Source organism: Dermacentor albipictus, unplaced genomic scaffold (genome assembly GCF_038994185.2).
Source record: "Dermacentor albipictus isolate Rhodes 1998 colony unplaced genomic scaffold, USDA_Dalb.pri_finalv2 scaffold_21, whole genome shotgun sequence".
Classification (NCBI taxonomy): domain Eukaryota; kingdom Metazoa; phylum Arthropoda; class Arachnida; order Ixodida; family Ixodidae; genus Dermacentor; species Dermacentor albipictus.
This window is the reverse complement of record NW_027225575.1, coordinates 1,737,052-1,756,787: the sequence shown is the minus strand read 5'-3', so window position 1 is coordinate 1,756,787 and position 19,736 is coordinate 1,737,052. Positions and strand designations below refer to the sequence as shown.

The 19,736-nt window shown below is 41.9% G+C and overlaps 2 long non-coding RNA genes across 2 annotated transcripts; both read right to left on the bottom strand.

The window, feature by feature from the left end:
* Positions 1–598: 598 nt before the first annotated feature.
* LOC139052303 (uncharacterized) lies at positions 599–6,189 on the bottom strand. The gene is made up of 3 exons (XR_011509834.1): positions 6,077–6,189; positions 4,351–4,424; positions 599–1,325 (listed from the first exon to the last, which is right to left on the bottom strand). It is a non-coding gene; the product is annotated as an uncharacterized lncRNA (long non-coding RNA).
* A 10,459-nt stretch (positions 6,190–16,648) lies between these two features.
* Positions 16,649–19,380, bottom strand: LOC139052298 (uncharacterized). Its single transcript, XR_011509831.1, has 3 exons — positions 19,343–19,380; positions 16,931–16,989; positions 16,649–16,818 (listed from the first exon to the last, which is right to left on the bottom strand). It is a non-coding gene; the product is annotated as an uncharacterized lncRNA (long non-coding RNA).
* Positions 19,381–19,736: the final 356 nt, after the last annotated feature.

The following is a 19,736-nucleotide window of genomic DNA, read 5'->3' as shown; positions in this document are numbered from 1 at the left end:
TACTGAATCAAATTCGAATGGTGCATAACATAGGAGCCAGTACGTTAAAATTCGCTCACAGTATATCTGCTACTGTTGCTTTTGTGTATCAAGCTCAGCACCTTTACAACATAAAACACATGAGCTGTGCACTACTAGTCACTTTGATGCGCTGGCCACTGTATCTTAAACAAATGCACATTGCAGAAAAAAGCCGGCACATATTTTTAAAATAAACTGTGGCAAACAGCACAAAAAGAACTAGGAAAACAATTGTGTGCAAGGCAACAATATTACAAAACACAAGCAATAACTTAAGCTTGACGACCATATTATGATTGAAGTATTACAGTATTGAGGCAGTTTAACGTCCACTGTCTTTTTGCAATTCCTACTTGCCGAGAAGGCCCCGGTTTTCACTTCGCAGCTGAACCACTTCATATGCAGCAACAGCTGGCTGGTGAATTTAAAGTGAGGCACGGCATAAACATGACCACTTCAGGAGAAGATGCCATTGGCAACACAGAGGATGCAGAAACATGGCGAAATGGTCAGCTGAGGCACATCTTGATGGATTGCGCACCCAACAATATCTTTAACACGAATGAGTCTGCGCTCTTCAAGCTGCTACTAGACAGAATGCCTGCATTCAATGACGACACATGCACTGGCGGTAAGCATGCCAATGACAGGATTTCAGTTGCATTCGAAGTGAATCATTTCTTGTGATTGGGAAGTCAGCCATGCCAAGATGTTTGAAAAGCACCCAACTGCCGTCTAGACTTGTCTACTGCAGCAATACAAAAGCATGGACTGCAAAGCTTTTTGAGGCGTACATGCGCCTCACTGACCACTATGTTGCAGCGAAGAACAGAATTGCAGTTATCCTAAATGCATCGGCGCACACCACACTAGATAACTTTGCAGCTGCGAAGTTAGCATTTCTGCTTCCTAACACATCAGATTGCCCAGCCCTTGGACCAAAGCATCATTTGGGCTGTGAAACTACACAAGAATCGGCTGCAAAGAAGTTTATTAGGCCATGAGTGTGGCCACTGGTTAGTAGCCTATGGCTCTTCCAGGGAGTCTGCATGGCCTCTGAAAAAATTGATTAGTTGAAGAGCTTTGACGCGTGGCTTTGTGTGCGTTAAGTTCAGAAATGCATGTTCTATGAATGTTAACATTTTGTGCGCCTTTCGTGGGTATTCCACATGAAACACCCAAAAGGATGCAAAGAGGCAGGCTACTCCCGAAAGCAGCGAGGAGACTTGAAACACTAGTTGCTTGTCGATGTGCAGTGCAAATCCTTCATCCTGCACCAGACACGGGGTCAGCGGGGCTTCTTCCTAAGGTTAAAAAAAGGAATGCTATTGTGTAATGTCTTTTAGAGTCAATAACGCTGAACCAACTACAAAAAAAACATTTTCGCTTTAGACCCACACGCGAGTAGTGGGTGTTTAAGAGAAAGCCGGACATGTCCAGTGACTATTGTTATCCTGATAAAAAAAGACTTTCTTTCGTTTGTTTTTGCTGCCCAAGTGCTGAGGACAAAATTAGTTTTCAAGAAACATTTGGCTTCACAAAGAAAATATAAGCACCTAATGAGTTAAAGTACTTGTTGCAGATCTTTCCGAATTCACATTTTGGTTGGCTCCCAAAGCAAAGGATGGTGGGTACTGCTCTAAGAATACTTAGCAATAGACTACAGGTCAAAAGCCTCGATTCCGTTTTGTGCCGTAAAGGAACCTGCTACAAGCACATACAGACCGCATGTGTCGCAATGGTGGAACCATTTATTCAGCCACATTTCTCATTTTCCAATTCCAAAACTAAAATAATGCAACTTGTTTTTTAAGGTTGCTTTAGTAAAGCCAATAACCTTATTTTAGGAAAGTCAGACTGCTTTTTTGAAGAGTATTTTATCATAAAGGTCATTTACTGATCTGGCCAAACTTGAGCACCTCTCGTGGGACATTTAGTGCTGTTGAGAGAAGAGATACTTGCTCGAAATTCAAACTTTCATGGCAACAGGTTGGCAAAATTTTGAAACCGCGCACTACATAAATTCAAATAAGAATAAAGAAAAATCTCTAATATGCAACACTTCGTTCTTGCTTTTGATATTGTAGCAGTGATACTCTGCGATAATCAGTTGCAATTGAGGCAACTGACATGTAGTCTGTCGCTAAATATTCTTAGAGCTATAGCTACAATACTTTTCTATTAGTACTTAACCAAATGTGGATTCGTAAAAATTTGCACAAGGCAGTTCTGGCTCTCCAGGCAGTTCTATACTTTTGCATAGAAAACAATGGTCTCATTGTACATGACACTCAGACAACTGATTACAACTTTTTCATTAATATTAAGATAGCCACCTCCATGCCCCCGACAAACATGCGGTACTTGAAGGGACACTAGAGGCAAATACTAAGTCAATGTAGATTGTCAAAATATAATTCCAGAAACCTCACTGCACTTGTTTCGTGCCAAGAAAAGATAAAATCATGTTTGAAGGGTTCGGATGCCTTTGGCGCAATTCATATAACCAGCCCGCAAGTGGCGACTTTGCACACGCAGTCACCGCCCTTTACTGCCATCGGTGAGTAAAACTGTGCCCAACAGACATCACGGTTTTCTGCAAAAAGCGCAAGCACGCAGCCAAGAAGCAACAGAGCAAAGAGAGAGTGTTGGATTCACTGCTGCAGCTGCTCTTGGTCAAGTGGTGTGGATGTGGCATTTTCTGCTACTCGCAGTACGCCAGTTTCTTGAGCCAGCAAAACCAGCTCAGCACTACACGATAACTACTGGAATGTGAAAATACAGGCGATAGAGTGGAGAAAATGAAACCCTTCAACCACCCGCGTGGTTGTCAGGGCTTCGTTTTTCTAAATATGAAATAGAACTGGACATCTTTTTCATCTTACATTGCAATACAATTATCTATTACAAGTGGTTGATAACTAGTGACAGTTTTAATGAGTGCCGTTGTCATCAGGCTAGTACTTGAATGTCCTGGGGGAGTCTGATCGTCTCTTGCCCTTACGTAAATTTCTCGATTACTAAAGCTTCGTTCAAGACAATAGTGAGGCCTTAAATGTTCTTGAGCTCTAATTTATCATTTCAGCTTGACTTAATATTTGCCTTTAGTGTCCTTTAAAAGCATGATGCCTATTGGCAAAAGTATCCTGTGGCAGTTAGAGGAAATAAACAAAAGCATTAGGTTTTGGGCGAGTTGGTTGTACATGGTTCTTATTAGCGTTTTGCACGCACAAAGACGTGACGTCAAACAAAAAAGGGACACACAATATGCGCAAACTCAACTGGCTTTTATTGTGACAGCAACATATATAAACGCTTCCACAATCAGAAAAAAAATGAGATGGCAAGAAAACAAACAAAACCAGGTTTGCTGCAAAACTGCATAGCCACATGTGCCGGCGAAACCAAACGTTGTCACTGTCATACATTTTCACCGCCCAGAAACCTCACTTCCTTATCCCTTAATGCTACAGATGGGGCACTAACACAACTCTGATCATGCCAAAGAATTTCTCTGGCTTCAACTATCTCCCTGGTTAAGCAATTTATGTGAGAAAATAATATTGTGCATCTGTTAAAGATAGGATAACACCCATTGCATAACTTGTAGTGTTCTGCCATGTGGCCTTCAATGCCTTCCTTTACCTTGCGGTGATGTTCTGCTAGCCTCTCGTTTATGCATCGGCTGGTTTGACTGATATAACGCCCGATATAACACCGCACGAGTTCGTTGCATGCAAAGAAAGTGTAGTATATTGGGTTCCCTTGACGTGCGGCAAGTGTTATATCGGTCAAACCAGCCGATACGTAAACGAGGCTAGCAGAACATCACCGCAAGGTAAAGCAAGGCATCGAAGGCCACATGGCAGAACACTGCAAGTCATGCAATGGGTGTTATCCTATCTTTAAGAGATGCACGATATTATTTTCTCACATATATCGCTTATATCATATATATCACATATATTGCTTCTGGGCGGTGAAAAGGTATGACAGTGATGTTTGGTTTCACTAGTGGCTATGCAGTTTTGCACATGGTTTTGCTTGTTTTCTTGCCATCCCGTTTTATTCTTTCCGATTGTGGAAGCATATATATATGTCGCTGTCACAATAAAAACCAGCTGAAGTTTGCGCATATTGTCCCTTCTTCGTTCGACGTCCCGTCCTTGCGTGCAAGTCTAATAAGAAATAAACAATCTGCTTTTAATTCCTGTGTACTCATTTTAATAGCCAAATGTAGCACACTGAAACACAAAGTGAACAGAAAGCCAATCAGAATGATAAATGCAACAGAAGCATCTTGATAGTCAGAATCCTACAGGCACTCACCTGCGTAATGATGCTATCTATGGGCTCCTTGCAGCGCTTTGCTACAAACTGCAGAACTGCCAGAACAGCATCCTCTGTTAAAAAAGAAATCAGATATTGTAGAATGCTTAGGAAACCTTTCACACCAAACAGCTTACAGCTTTTATATAGCGCCTCAGAGCCCTGCATGGGCAATTCATCTACTGTGATAAACACTTGAGGTACACATAACTAGTGAAATAACTTGTGCTTTAATCTTCCAATGGATGATTACCACCAGTAGCAATGACTGTGGGTCTAGTTTCGTCTGCTTGCTGCTCAATGAAACGGGAAGAAATGGTATGTGCTGAAAACTCGCGCGCTTGCTCCACCCTTAGAATTATGGCATATTTTAACATTTCTTTTGGATGCTTTCCCTCATGTTTCATGGTTTCGTAACATACTGCCAAATATTCCACATATCGAAACATACATACATCCTATTTTTTAACTGTAGAGAAAACTATGGTTACAACACTTCAGAATAAGATCGCAAAGAATTCAGAACATCACATTAGACAACCACTAAACCACTCATCTCAAAAATGTTGAAGTGGCAGCAGTGTTCACAATGAACATACAACCAGAATTTTTTCAAAGGTTCCGTATTAGCAAAGTTACAGGCCTTTGCTACCCTCCTCACTGCACTCTGTTCTCTCTGCATATTCCCACCAACTCCATGCAGGGCAGCGAAAAGTAAGGGTTGTGACAACACCCTGCGTGCATTACAGCATGCAAAGGAGGGAGCAGAAAAGCCGGGAGAAGAGCACAAGATTCTTTTAAAAATTTTTGGGTTCTTCGCAGAGCATAGCATTGCTACATTCACAAAGATGGTCATTACAGAATGACTTATGCGATGTGCATGTTTATACAATGTGCAAAAAAAGCCAGAGGTGACTTAAGAGCCCTTTAACTAGCTCATTTAGGTTAACTCAGCTCTACGTTGGAGAACTGAGAAAGCACATAATAATTGCCCATTACTGGCTTAGGTAAGCAACACAAATATAGTTGAGTAAGGTATACACAAAACAACTTGCTTTATAACTCTTGACAAGTACAAGTAAAAAGAAATTCAAGGTTTCAATTCAACCAGCATTGCCGACTTTCTGATACCTGATACCAACCCCACCACCACCGCAGTTGCCATCACCCCACAAAAAACAATTCCTGAACTCCCTTTAAGGGCAACACCGGCGATTTTTCTATGTCCACTGATTTTAATAAAATTTGGAATATGTGTTCTCTTTTGCCCTCCGAGTATCTGTACCAAACTATACGGCTGAAGATGAATTTTAAAGATTGGTTGCATTCTTGACTCGCGACTTTCTACTGGCCACTGTGTTTGTGACATCAGAGACAATACCGTCACTGTGGCTGGAATCCTCACTTAAATTGCCACTGCCTAGTTTGGAAACTCTGTAAGAGCTCCCTGTGTCAGGAGAAATGATCCGCTTGGCTTCTTTGGCGTTAGCACCACATGTACTGCATGTTTACATTATGGTGGTGTAGGATCTATTGTCACACGAAGCAGCTACCTATTTCGGTATCTCATTTATTGGTTATTTAAAATTACTGGTGAACTTCTAAGCAAACTAAATCACCCTACGGGTGACAGAACTGCCAATGCCATTTGAATATGACAATGTTACAATATGGTTGAAAAAATGCGAGTTGCCCTTTAAGAGCGTCATCATAGAAACATATTTACCGGATCCCACTTCGGAAAATGCCACAATCTCTTCTGGCTCTCCAAAGCTCAGAATAGTGTAACCAAGCTGCTTGCAGCCATTCTCCATTGCCTCCATCACGTTTCTTTGGAAAAGTAGGTCAAACTCCACGAGACGCTGGAAAGAAAAGAAAGAATGTTCAAGAATTCTTTTATCTACTAGCAAACTAATGCAATAGCGAGAACCAATTGTGCAAGGACAGCCAAGGCAGCAGATGTCAAACACCTCTTAGAGCAGGCATCACATAGTAGTACATAAGCTTAGGAGCAAGCAACCAGCCAATAAACCTTCGTACGGCATCAGCATACTGTCGAATTTAAAATTGCTTGTTAATAATAATAATAATATTTGGGGTTTTACGTGCCAAAACCACTTTTCTGATTATGAGGCACGCCGTAGTGGAGGACTCCGGAAATTTTGACCACCTGGGGTTCTTTAACGTGCACCTAAATCTAAGCACACGGGTGTTTTCGCATTTCGCCCCCATCGAAATGCGGCCGCCGTGGCCGGGATTCGATCCCGCGACCTCGTGCTCAGCAGCCCAACACCATAGCCACTGAGCAACCACGGCGGGTAAAATTGCTTGTTAGTTACTACATAAGAAAACAGTCAACAAACCAAGAAAGCCAGGTAAATTATGGTTGATTCAAACGTAGAAGCGATAAGAAAAAGGGAAATGAAAGTGGACAAATAAACAAGTAGCAAATCGTCTTTTAGTCCACTTTTTTTGTAACTGCCTTATGAGTGGTATGTTTAAATAAGAAATAATTATTCACGCATAGTTCATCTATATTCATTAAGTGTTTTCTTTTATAGCAGTAACTCACAATCAAGCACCTTGGGTCACTTCATTCTTCTCACTCATTGCATAGAAGAGTTCTCGACAGGCAGAATTAATGCCAAAGAAGGGCTTATCACCACATTATGTGCGCGGTGAACCAAAAAAAGTGAATGGTAGAATAGTCACTATTGTAGTCTTGAAGAAACGCACAGAAAACTTGGCTCCCTACTGTACCTGTTGTCCTTCGCTCCTTTCATTTGCCTTTTTGTTATACTTCCACATTTCAATCAAGCAATTAGTTTCCACTATGCTTTCTCTGCCTTCCCTGTTTTCTTCTTACACAACCAACAGCAATAAAGGCACCTTTCAATTAAGTCAACCGGTGAGTTGTAAGACATCTAAAACATTGCCTCTCCATATAAATTATGCCCATTGGGCGAATGGCAGTACCTTGAAGCTGTATGAACGTGTATAAATCATTGGTATGTGACTGTACCACATTTTTGAAGACAAATGTGACTGGTGGAACACTGTATTAAAATTTTTTAACCTTGTTTATAGCACTATGCTGATCCATATATTCTACAAACTTCATATGCTGAGCATCTTATGGTTGTGCTCTTGTGATTACTTTATCATTACAAAAGAGTTTGCTAAGCTTACTCATCCCAAAATACAACTCAGTTTTGTTATCCCATGTTATTTTGTCACTGCAATACACACACTTGTTTGCTTTGTCCTGAAAGAAAAATGCCAGAATTACTGACTGAAACACTTAAGCCGCTGCCTTAACCTAAAGCTAAGAACCCAGTAAAACAAAAACAAAAAAGATTACAAAAGCTCTTGCTAAAGCATACCGATGCCTCAGTTGCCAGAAAGGGGAACAGCAACAGAGCATCTGACAGCGTAAGGCTGCGAAGTTGATCATGCCTCTCTCTTGCTGTTGCAAGCAGCCTCGGCCTTACTGCCTCTTCATCTTGGCAGCCAGCATTGTCTTGTAGCCATTCATTGTGCAGCCTCAATGACTCGGCAGTTTCCCCATATGCTACAAGATGACTGCAATCCTGAAACACAAAGAAAATCAAGCCCTTTTTACAAGTTGTGAATGCGAAAGCACTAATGTCCAACTGAACGCCACTGAGTAGTCCTTCGAATTTGAACTATTGATGGGCAAGCGAGCGTGTTTATACGGTGTTTTCATTTGGCTTTACCGAGATGCAGTAACTGAAATGATGCAGCAAAACCACAAGAATGCAGAGGTAAATATTTCTGAAGAGCAAGCCTGCAGCATTAACGAGAGGGTGGCAGGTCTTCTTGTGAAACTTAATAAGAGGTACAAAATGAAGATTGTACAGGTATACACGCCCCTACATCCAGTCATGATGACCAGGAAGTCGAAAGCTTCTATGAAGACGTGGAATCGGCGATGGGTAGAGTGAAAACTAAATACACTATACTAATGGGCGACTTTAATGCTAAGGTAGGCAAGAAGCAGGCTGGTGACAAGGCAGTGGGGGAATATGGCATAGGCACTAGGAATAGCAGGGGAGAGTTATTAGTAGAGTTTGCGAAACAGAATAATATGAGGATAATGAACACCTTCTTCCGCAAGCGGGATAGCCGAAAGTGGACGTGGAGGAGCCCGAACGGCGAGACTAGAAATGAAATAGACTTCATACTCTGCGCTAACCCTGGCATCATACAAGATGTGGGCGTGCTCGGCAAGGTGCGCTGCAGTGACCACAGGATGGTAAGAACTCGAATTAGCCTAGACCTGAGGAGGGAACGAAAGAAACTGGTACATAACAAGCCGATTAATGAGTTAGCAGTAAAGAAACTGGTACATAACAAGCCGATTAATGAGTTAGCGGTAAGAGGGAAAATAGAGGAATTCCAGATCAAGCTACAGAACAGGTATTCGGCTTTAACTCAGGAAGAAGACCTTAGTGTTGAAGCAATGAACGACAATCTTGTGGGCATCGTTAAAGAGTGTGCAATGGAAGTCGGTGGTAACTCCGTTAGGCAGGATACCAGCAAACTATCGCAGGAGACTAAAGATCTGATCAAGAAACGCCAATGTATGAAAGCATCTAACCCTACAGCTAGAATAGAACTGGCAGAACTTTCGAAGTTAATCAACAAGCGTAAGACAGCTGACATAAGGAAGTATAATATAGATAGAATTGAACATGCTCTCAGGAATGGAGGAAGCCTAAAAACAGTGAAGAAGAAACTAGGAATTGGCAAGAATCAGATGTATGCGTTAAGAGACAAAGCCGGCAATATCATCACTAATATGGATGAAATAGTTCAAGTGGCTGAGGAGTTCTATAGAGATTTATACAGTACCAGTGGCACACACGACGATAATGGAAGAGACAATAGTCTAGACGAATTCAAAATCCCAAAGGTAACGCCGGAAGAAGTAAAGAAAGCCTTGGGAGATATGCAAAGGGGGAAGGCAGCTGGGGAGGATCAGGTAACAGCATATTTGTTGAAGGATGGTGGACATATTGTTCTAGAGAAACTGGCCACCCTGTATACGCAATGCCTCATGACCTCGAGCGTAGCGGAATCTTGGAAGAATGGTAACATAATCCTAATCCATAAGAAAGGGGACACCAAAGACTTGAAAAATTATAGACCGATCAGCTTACTGTCCGTTGAGTACAAACTATTTACTAAAGTAATCGCAAATAGAATCAGGAGCACCTTAGACTTCTGTCAAGCAAAGGACCAGGCAGGATTCTGTAAAGGTTACTCAATAATAGATCATATTCACACTATCAATCAGGTGATAGAGAAATGTGCGGAATATAACCAACCCTTATATATAGCTTTCATTGATTACGAGAAAGCGTTTGATTCTGTCGAAACCTCAGCAGTCATGGAGGCATTGCGGAATCAGGGTGTAGATGAGTCATGTGTAAAAATACTGGAAGATATCTATAGCGGCTCTACAGCCACCGTAGTCCTCCATAAAGAAAGCAACAAAATCCCAATAAAGAAATGCGTCAGACAGGGAGATACGATCTCTCCAATGCTATTCACAGCGTGTTTACAGGAGGTATTCAGAGACCTGGATTGGGAAGAATTGGGGATAAAAGTTAACGGAGAATACCTTAGTAACTTGCGATTCGCTGATGATATTGCCTTGCTTAGTAACTCAGGGGACCAATTGCAATGCATGCTCACTGACCTGGAGAGGCAAAGCAGAAGAGTGGGTTTAAAAATTAATCTGCCGAAAACTAAAGTAATGTTTAACAGTCTCGGAAGAGAACAGCAATTTACAATAGGCAGCGAGACACTGGAAGTAGTAAGGGAATACATGTACTTAGGGCAGGTAGTGACGGCGGATCCGGATCATGAGACAGAAATAATCAGAAGAATAAGAATGGGCTGGGGTGCATTTGGCAGGCATTCTCAGATCATGAACAGTAGGTTGCCATTATCCCTCAAGAGAAAAGTATATAATAGCTGTGTCTTACCAGTACTCACCTACGGGGCAGAAACCTGGAGGCTTACGAAAAGGGTTCTACTCAAATTGAGGACGACGCAACGAGCTATGGAAAGAAGAATGATAGGTGTAACGTTAAGGGATAAGAAAAGAGCAGATTGGGTGAGGGAACAAACGCGAGTTAATGACATCTTAGTTGAAATCAAGAAAAAGAAATGGGCATGGGCAGGACATGTAATGAGGAGGGAAGATAACCGATGGTCATTAAGGGTTACGGACTGGATCCCAAGGGACGGGAAGCGTAGCAGGGGGCGGCAGAAAGTTAGGTGGGCGGATGAGATTAAGAAGTTTGCAGGCACAGCATGGCCACAATTAGTACATGACCGGGGTTGTTGGAGAAGTATGGGAGAGGCCTTTGCCCTGCAGTGGGCGTAACCAGGCTGATGATATACGTGTAATCTTGCCTTGCTTAACCCTTTTAATGGCCCCTTCCCCTTTCTTTCTGACTGCTCCTCCATCCCTTTGGGTCTTTTTCATGTATGTTACAGCAGACATTGCATGCTACAGCTTACTTTGTCGTCACTTTCTCCCAATTCAGAACTTTGAAAAAGTTCCCTAATTCCAATACCTGTCAAAGTGCAGATTCCACACTGGCTTGGCATGGCTTCCCTGTCAATCCTCAGCTCATGTCAATTTTTTTTCTTTGCATATAGGTTCAGCAAACAATTCATGCCACATAGCTGGTTCTTCGTTGTCCCTTTATCTGATTATTCAACAGTTTATATGTTGATTCTTTAGCCTGTCAATGTGCAAATGGACCTGCTATATTCACTAACCCTGGCTTCCCTGCCGAGACACAGCACCAGAACACAGGCCACAGGCACGTGCCCCACCTACTGTCAGAAGTTTAACTTACAAATTTTGTGTGTTTAAATTTACTCTCTACAGATGGAACAGTGGGTATGCTGTTTTGAATACAAGCTAAGCAATCAATAATGGTGCATATGCTGCATTTATCAGTGCCCCGCAGCCTCTGCTTTAGTGTCGTACTGCGATATGGCATAAGTGTTTTAAACCCAAGCCCGAGTGATGTGTATGCCAATGGTAAATCTGATGAAAATTCTATTTAGGTTTAATTATTGCTTCCATATGTTACATGGACTAAGAAGCAACGTGCAGCAATACAGAAGGAACCCGAATGCTTTTCAATAGATGCAGCTAATAGTTGCTAATCTTTCACTCAAAAGTCAAAGAACAGCAGCTGACTAGAGATGCATGAAATCTGTTTTGGTCATCATGTGAACCAAACTTACACTAAAACAAATGGCTCCAACTCAAACTTAATTTTTATTTCTGTGGTGTGTATGTATAAGAAAACACCTGCAGTCCTTCAGCATCACTGTAGACTGCTTTTTAGTTCATGGAACAAATGGAAGCCATCATAAGACCTGGCATGCAACTTTTTAAGAGATGCCAATGGTCACCATAGCCTATACATTATTCATGGCTTTCTTTTGCACTCAGAAGAAGATAACGCACTATGCTTTTGCATATAACATAACTGATCGCAGTAGATAACCTTGGGGAAATGTGAATGACAATGAACATGATTGATTTTTTTTTAATTTGCATGCACAAACTCACTTTCGAAGTTTCCGTTTTTTCAAATTTTGCCACTAACATAGAGAATAACTGCATGTAAGACAAAATACACTTGGCTGCCTGTTTAGCATGTAGCAAAGTATGCACAGGCTGAATTCGTAAAGAAGCTTACTGTTATGAGACATACTGAAGGATAACCAAAAATGTCCTTTCTTGCCCCTCTCGTTGAAAAGCTAGGTTCACCCTTTCTTGTTCATGCTATAGGCTTGTGCAAACAACTAAATTTATTTTATTTCATTGAACAACGTTCTGCAAATAAAGTATAAATTATGAAATCATAAATATATTTTTTCCCTCTCTAAGTTGGAACATTACGCGATTTGTAAGCTGCGTTTTCTTTGTGTCAGTTACAATTTTCAGGATTCCCGTGTGAAAGGTCTTTCAGTTCGGTCAGCAAAAGGGGTCACTTGCTAAACCACCTGCAACATAAAGATGTTGCACTATTACTGCTTAGATCTTTGCAATTGCACTTCCTTTACTTTGGTATCATTGTGTAGAGGAGAGAAGCCATTACTCTATCATGCATGTGTTCCGTGCAAGCCCCCTCCCTCATTTCCCTGTGACCTCCGGTTTTATACACTGCCTGGAAATACTGGCTGCATGATACTACAGTCACCGACTGATTTCTCGGACTTGCAGTCCAAAAATTCGGACACGCTCGATTATTCGGTCTGCTTCGCGGCACGGCCATTCTCCCCATAGACCATAATGTATAATTAGTATACAACTACCGAAAGTTCGAACACCTTGCAACCTCTCGTCTGATTTTTCGGACACTCCTTGAGCCAAGTCGATTGAGAGCACCATGCACAGACTCTGACCAGTGCATGGTTCGACTTGCTGAATGCCATATTTGTTTTGAACGGAGCTTCCTTGCTGCCCCATGAAGTGGCTACTGCAAATCCCCGCTCATCATCATCGTTTCTGCCTGCTTCTATAGAGTGGCTACAGCAGTTCCGGTCTCAGCTTAGTAAGCCACGTCAAGATAATTTAGCAGCTGATTTGTTTCTTCTTTGTGCACGACGGTGAGAATAGGTTACGTTTTTCGTTTGTCCAACTGGTGTCAGCATGGTGGTGTTTGCTTTGTATGCTGTGTAGAAGTGATGATCCAACGCGGCATAGGGAAACATCACATTAAGTGTCTAATGGCGCCGACAGTGCCCGCGCAGACTGCGCTGGGGAATGCCGGCAAGCGGGTGACGGGAGGCCTAGGACTTGTCGCCTTCAGATGTGCTCCCTACTGACACCGAAAATCTCCTGCCCAGACCTGCGCAATAGTTGCATCGCGATTCTGGACACCATCTCATTTGGCAGTTTCACAGGTGCTAACACTGCTGTACTGACATGTGCAGAGCTCGACGACGGCAAGATCATTCGTCAGGTTTCTGCTACACCACCGGACAACTCCGAGTACAAGCAGTGACTGTGCTTTCAGCTGCCTATAGTGAATGTACGACCCTCTCAGAGATTTAAGCATATCTGATTGCGTGTACATGGAACAGCGTGCAATGGCACATTCACAATTTCTTCAAGCCTACTGCCAAGCCTGAATAAGTGCGTGGAAATGAAACTTTTTTCCTTAATGTGCTTTTTCGGACATTTCCGCAGTCCCCGTGAGGTCCGAATAAACGGTCGGCGACTGTATACTGTCCTAGGTCTGTCACTTTCAGTTTTTCAAGCAATTTACAGCTCCACAAAATGGCAGTGCACTTGCTCGACCATAGTACTGTTGGAAAATGTCGGAAAGCTTTTCAGCTGCAACTCACAAAAAGGCGGCATAACTTCTTGTTTGTAGCTTCACCAGAAGCCACCTGCTGTTTCCGCTTGACCAGGAAGTGCCTTTTTTTTGCCAACATTTCTTCGGAGCAATTCTCTGCCTTCTTACGCATGTTCTTGAATTTGTTTCTTAATGCCAAGACCCACGAGTCTTGTGAAGAATTGGAAACATATCACTACTGTTAAAACTACTTAGAAGTTTATTGGTATTGCCTGTATACACATAGAAGTATGACCATAATTGCAGTTTGTTTTATGCATCGAACATAATTGCTTATTAACAGAAGGTCCGGCCATAAAGTTTGCAACATCCACGCCATAAACTTGGAATAGGCATAACAACATAAAAGTTAGCGTACGTCTAGTTCCGGCGGAATATATATATATATATATATATATATATATATATATATATATATATATATATATATATATATATATATATATATATATATATATATAATGCTGCAGAACACCCCTAGGGCATCAAAACAATGATGGCAGCATGCATCATAAAGCTGGTAGAAGCCCCAACAGTGATCCACTTTTTGCATTTAAACGGACCTAATGCCATGAAAACATGCCAACCTGGCTGCAGTGTACAATAACAATGCTGCAGCCTATGACGTGAAATGGTGCAAGCAATTTCAATGCAGTCAAACAGGCCACAACGGCAAAAAATGAAGTGGCCAACTGTTGCTACTTGATGAATCATAAGTTGATGCCGTATCGCTTGCTGATAGGCAGATAGCTGCTGAACAAATGGTGCAACAGTTTAATTTGATGCTGGGCTCAGATTAAACTCCCAGATGAGTCCCGTCACTTATTTCTTTTCCTTCATGACCATACTCCATGACAAACTATGAACACTGTTTGTAAAAGCTTATCTGTAGCAAAGGAGAAGTTTTGGATGAACTGAAACATACACGTCATTATTAGCACAAAGTAAAACACCAGACAACATAAAGTTTATCCCTTTGATCATCTCTACATGACCACGAGAATCAACAGCCATAATATAACATGGCAGCTCAGAAGTGCAGATACATGGTGCAGTCGAATTGTCCATATGAGGTAGAAATGATATTTCTTTCTTAGAAATGTAAATATGGCGACAGTATGGGATGTATGAAACTTACCAGGCCATTTCCGCTGCCAACTCTGTCAGCAAGGTGTGGGTATGCACTGACAAGCCTCTCAGCAGCTACGCAGTACAACTGTCTAGAAGGGTACCTGTACATCAGGTGAAATAATCATACAATTAATAAATGGGCAATTTTGTATTCTTTTTCCCAAGAAAAACCAGTGCAAAATATTTGCCAGTTTTAATTAAATGCTAATCTTAAGTATAATAAATGCAAAATACACATGGAAGTGATCTCAAAGACTAAAAACATTTTTCGTCTTTGTACTTCTGTCTACACACGAGTTTTGTGGAGCTGCGTCTGCTGTGTACTGTGGGAGATCACACCAGAGCTATGTAGCAGCATGGCATAGATACTACAGCCACGACAGGGTGCTGCAATGTGTCCTCTCACCAGTGCAATGCTCTGACAACTGTGGTCTGATTAGCCTCTGTGAATGACATAGCAGCTTAAGCACAAGTGCCCATCTCGCATTGAGAGTGCGTCATGCACGGCTGAACCAAAAGTAGCATCACAAAAAATATTTTTAAATTCCCAAATTTTGCGCGAGGCCTTGTTAGCCCCCTGTGTAGCTTCTGGCATGCTAGTGGACATGAAAGGAGAGAGAAAACTGCATCAGTGCAATAATACCTCTAACTCTACTTATGCTTGAAGTACACAACAAATTTTGAGGCACAAGATTTGCTAGGCAACGTACTTTACAGCAGTGGGCAGGACATGTAATGAGGGAAAATAACCGATGGTCATTAAGGGTTACGGACTGGATTCCAAGGGAAGGGAAGCGTAGCAGGGGGCAGCAGAAAATTAGGTGGGCGGATGAGATTAAGAAGTTTGCAGGCACAACATGGCCACAATTAGTACATGACCGGGGTAGTTGGAGAAGTATGGGTGAGGCCTTTGCCCTGCAGTGGGCGTAACCAGGCTGATGATACTTTACAGTGACATCATTCTACAATTAGTTAGAAAAGTGTTTTAGAGCCCCTTGAGCACCAATTCGGAATTTTTTCCACTCTGAAATCTGCACCTGATGCTGCAATTAGTAGTTACAAGCACTTTAAAAAACTGAGTGCAAATTGGTGTTGACACATTCTGGACCAAGTGAAGTGGGTGCCATCGCAGCATTGTCATGTTGCTACATCAGTGCCCCCCTCCTCTTTGTGGCCTGCTGGTTGCCAGTGTCCACTCAGGATGTAGCAGGGGTCATAGGGTGATGTTATCTCGTAAAGGAGGGCAGTTACTTCAAGGAGGGCAAGCAAGCTAGAACATTTCCCAGACTTAAGACCGAATTCTGGGCTCATCATAACAGAAGCAAGGTTTGGGTATGGGCTAGCTGGTATTCCATGGTATCAATCGTCACTTACAGCGCATACATAGACGAGGGACAAAAACGAGGGACAGGGCTTGTCTACGTCATCCTTTTTGTCCCTCGTCTATGTATGCGCTGTACGTGACAATTGATATCATCATAACAGTGTTAAATGGAGCACTAATACTTTTAGATAGATTCTGCTTGCTTTGGAAGCATTTCTGTGTCCTGGCACTACAGCAAGCAGAAAAAGTTACCACACAGGTAGTGTATTCTGTGCAACTATATCACGACCAACATCTTATGGCAACGCTGAACACTTATGATGAAAGGTTGAGTCATTGAGTAGTCAAAATACCGAATTAAAGCTGAAAGCAATAGAAGCATAATGGAGCGCTCACCAAGCTATCTTGAAGCAAGCTGCAAACAGTTTGTTGATAATGGCACGTCGCACTGCACAATTAATTGGGACCTTTCTACGAAGCACTTCCTCGTAATGGTCAAAAGAGGGTAGTACAAAATCTAAGTAGTCCTTCTCCTTCTCCAACGGCACAGACTGTACATGCTGCACCTCCTCTGCACATTCTGTAACAGCACTGCAAGGCAATATACAGATTGCTTTATATAGCTAAGTAACCAAAAAAATAGTAATAAGAAACGCTAACATCCCAAAATGTGTGGTTTTCCCTTTCGGTACTAATAATTTACCTAGACTGAGTCATTTCCGTGTTGCTTCCACCTCGAACAGCAAACGCAGGGCCTGCACGCTGCGAGATGCACATATATTTAACTTTTCAAACGGAAAACATGAGGCAGTGCAATGTAGCTTAATGAATGAATTGTCAAGACAGTAAAGTAACTGTTTTAACTGTGCACACCCCAACCACTTCCAAGTCAAGGTCTTCATAGTGGGTGTTCATTACGCATATACCCATTAAACATACTTCCACTTCGAACCTATATTTACAGCTCAAGTGAGCTATTTATAGAACAAGGCTGAGCTTATATAGCAAGGACATGTAGAATATTGCGAGCTACGCACATAGTCAATATATGGAAACGCATTAGGCAAGTCTGGAGGCACTGTGACTGCTCTTGTTTGTTCACGCTACATGTAAGTATTCATAAGGTGAATGCTCTGTTAATACTGCAGTTAAAACAGAATACTACAATTTTCTGATAACCTATTATTTCTCATTACTATATTATACTATATTATTTCAATTAACATGCCTTAATTGCAAACCATTAAAACTGCTATGATGTATGTATAATTTCCTTTCCATTCTTGGACTTTTCATGCGGTTTGCTAACACTATTTATTTTTATTTTAACAATCTTTTTCACTGGACGCCTGCACATCGGTGTAACAGCCAGATAACAGTCCTGAAATTTCTGTAATTTTTTTCAATATCCTTATACTGTAATCATGGTATGAAGCCTGGATTACTTCAGTAAAAGTAAATTCATGTTACACATTCATGCAACCAGTTGAAAGTATGCATGGCTTCAGACACGAAACTGTCTGCAAGTGAAAGGATCGTAAGCAGATATGCTGGTTCCATTTAAAAGAAACTATGCAGATCCCACGTACAGTGGGAATCGAAGTCATGCGATGCATTTTGTAGGTAGCTGGCTATAGCGTCGACCCTGCGATGGTGTGCCTCCACCAGCTCCTTGACTCTCTCAATTACTTGACGCTCATTGTGGAGTTCAGACAAGCTGGGGGTCAGAAAGAACGTGGGCTTGCCTCGTTGCTCAATCATGGCAAACACATCCCCTTTTCTCTGCACCAAGTAGTACCTCTGTGGTACACGATCCTAGAGCTGCTCAAGTGAACTTCTAAAGAGCGCAATGTACAAGTTCATGCATTTCCTGACGAAGCTTCAGTTTTCCAAGAGCTTCTTTGTGTGCAGGAGCTGATAGCGTGCATGAGGGGAAAACATGCTATCAATTTGCTGTTCGTGCAAAGGCAGCCACCATCCGCTGTTCTGCAGCCGACATACCAGTATCTTGCGCAGGTCGTCTGGTTCAGCACAGGTAGTAAATGAGAATCAGATGCGAGAGTCGGATAATGCAGCTCGACTGACAGTAATGTTGTGACCACACGGCAGCGAGACCGTGAGCACATACCCAGCAGCTCAAGTTGGTTGACACCACCAGCCCCACCGAAATAGAAACTAGATAGGTAGATAGACACACTCAATGCGGCCAAAGTTCGCAAAGAATGCTTCACATTGAAAAAAAAAGAATGACGTACGACAGAAACCCTATGTCGTGAAACCCACTCATCATTCTGCATTCCCAATTTACGAGGCAGGTTAACGGCATCGCTCTTACTCTTCAGTGTTGCTAGCATGGGGGCAATGTGTTTTAGGGTTGCTCAGATAAAAAAAATTGCTCATTAAATTTTCCTGCACCTTCGGAAGCAACTGCTGGAGGTATAAACACTTCTGAGGACGAGTTTATTGTTGCATCATAAAAATCTCTGTCCTTAAAAATCACCTGTCAGTCCTTTGAAAAATTAATTGTGCCTAAACAGCTTTCTGTTTTGCAAAACTGCAATGTAGAAAGCCTGGCATTTTTCAATGCCTGATACAGCTTTAAGGTGTCCAGGCAGCAAGCGAGGCAGACAGCTGAGTGAAGAGGGCACAGGATTCTTTGAAGTATTTCTTTGGCTATTTGCGAAACATAGCTATTAGAAGAGAACTGCAAATTGAGACAAATACACAGAGAAAGGCAAGACAAGTGCCATGTTTTGCATGTCCTCTGTGTATGCGCACCATTTTGCACCCTTCATCTAATGGATACAAAATGCTGGCAAACAAGACATCGTCATCTACTAAAAAATGTGATTTTCTATACAACCTCAACATGTTTATTTTTTAACATTCTTACATGTACCTTACAAACAACTGCTGATATGTGTGCAAGCTTTATCAGTTTTAGTGTGCTGCAATCCCTGCTGCCTCTTACTAGTGCACTCTAGCCTTCTTTAATGGTTCTCCATCCTAGCTTGCTGGCTGCTCTCCTGAAAGTTATGTACCAACTATCAAACCATTAAACAATTATGACCCTTTTCACTTGATGCCAACTACGTCAACCTGTAACCGTACTCACATTCATTTCAGGGGCTATCCTCCGTGCCAATCTTATTTTGGCCTTGTTTTGGATGTTGCTGTGCATATCCAAGTCAACGTAATCTTCAAGCTCCTCATCGTACATCTGGACCTGGCAGATAAATTTAACATTATAATGAAGAAACGAGCCTTCCGAGGTGAATGGTCCATGTTCACAAACAGTCTAATATGATCAAGGGGGAATGTATACAATGCCGCAGCGAAAATTCAAGAGCTCCAAAATTAGACACATGTGCAAGATCAAATGTGGGACAAAGTTATCTGTATAAAGTTTGTGCTGTTAACATGTGCTAGAAATCATGCAACCAAAGCCCACCCAACAGCACAATAATTTGGATAATGCTGGAGTTGAAATTCAAGTAAAGAATGCTCTG